Consider the following 1,803-nt stretch of genomic DNA (forward strand, 5'->3'; position numbering starts at 1 on the left):
GTGCCTGCCAGCTCCCGAGGCAGAGACCCGGGCTAGGAAGCAGCTCCATGGCTCATTTATTGGCAGGGTGTAATGTTAATCCGTAGGGATGGATCCTAGCTGGGCAGGCTGGTGGGAGCCGTGGGCACCGCCGCAGCTCCCCAGCGGTGCCCTAGCCAAACTTTGCGCTGCCTGGCTCTTGCTCTTCCTTTCCTCTTCCTCAGCTGTTATTATTAAATGGGACGTGTGTTTTAAAATTGGGGTTTCGGTCAAAATGGCTCCTTCAGGGAATCAACCTCACCAGCGTCAACGCAGGCAGGATTTCCAGCAGGAAAGAACAAATTATTCTGGGGGTTGGTGGGGGTGAGCCCCGGCGTGGGGATTTGTGTCTCAGGGCTGCTCCTCTGGTGTCTGGTGGAAGCAGGGCTGGGGACGCAGCATCTCCCACCCTTCCCACCGCACACGTGGGGTCGGAGCAGCGCTGACCGCTCCATCCCTCCGTTGACCCCAGCTGAAACTGGCTGGTGGCTTTGAAAGTTAGAGCTGGCCAGAGACACCCGCACGGCCCATGGCTGCAGAAACCTCCTTTGCTTTGGAAACCAAGCCAAAAAAAGAAAGGCGGGGGGGGCGGGGAAAGAATCAAGGATGAAACATAAGGAAAGGAGCGGTTGGTAAGCGGTAGGAGCCATGCGGGCAGAGCCCGGCGCGGATCTACTGAGGCCATTTCACACCTTTAATTAAAGAGGTGCAAGTCTAAGCGGGGAGGAGGCTGTGGGCACTGGGACAGCCGGGGGTTTGCAGGACAGAGGAGCCCGGGGATGGAGGAGCAGGGTGGCTCCAGCTCTGGGCAAAGGGATGGAGCCATCGCCGTGTGCATGGAAGGAGCCCTGGAGGGGCTGTTTGTGCATAGGGGACCGTCACATCCACCCTCCATGCTGGTGGGCTGCAGGGACAGACACTGCCCCTCCCCCAGCGGGGGTCCCCAGGGGGACGCTGGTGGCACCTCCCCGAGGCCAGGCTGGGAGGCATCCCCACCCGCTGAGACTCAGTTTCCCCAGCCAGGGAGCGCAGTCTGGGACGCCTGAGGAGCGCTGGCAGGAGGAGAAGCTCCAGCCTGGTGTCTGACCTGGGGATTCAGGTGGACAGATACAAGTGACAGCCAAAATCCAGCTGGACTGGGAGCCTGGCTTCTCTTATACCCCCACCCCCACGCTCCCCCACTGGGGCTTGGGTTTCCTGGGAGGTCCCTGAAGGTTCTGCTGCTCTCTGCCCCCGCAGGGGTGTTGGTGGTGGGGCTGGGTGCCCTCCCACTGACACCAGCAGTGGTGGCAGACGTGTCCTGCCGCTCACAGCACCCAGCACAGTGCCCAGGACGACTGCCCGGGGGAGCTCAGCACCATGGGCCACATCCTGCACCACGGCCCAGCCCCAGCCTGTTCCCACCCCTTGCAGGGGCAGTGCTGGGTGATGGGGACACGGGGTGGATGCTGAGGCAGCAGTGTGTGTCAGGGAGCGCCTGGCTTTGGGAAGCCTCCTGGAGCCCCCAGCTGCCCCTTCCTTTCTCCCCTGAGCAGAGGGGCTTCAGAGTGGCCCCCCAAGCCCCAGGCTGCTGCCGCCGGGTGCATCCGCTGCTCCGCTCTGTCTCTGCTCCCAGCCAGCCTGGCCCTGCCAGCATATGGGAAAGGCACAGTCCCCTGGGGGTCCGGGGGGGCGGGAGGAGGACAGGAGCGAGGACAGCCATACCTTGAGCGTCACACGCCTTGCTCCGTGGCTCTTGGCTTGGCCTCCCCTCCCCTCCCCGCCTGGCAGCCGGGCTCCGCGTGG

Source organism: Egretta garzetta, unplaced genomic scaffold (genome assembly GCF_000687185.1).
Source record: "Egretta garzetta isolate BGI_Z169 unplaced genomic scaffold, ASM68718v1 scaffold452, whole genome shotgun sequence".
Lineage (NCBI taxonomy): Eukaryota > Metazoa > Chordata > Aves > Pelecaniformes > Ardeidae > Egretta > Egretta garzetta.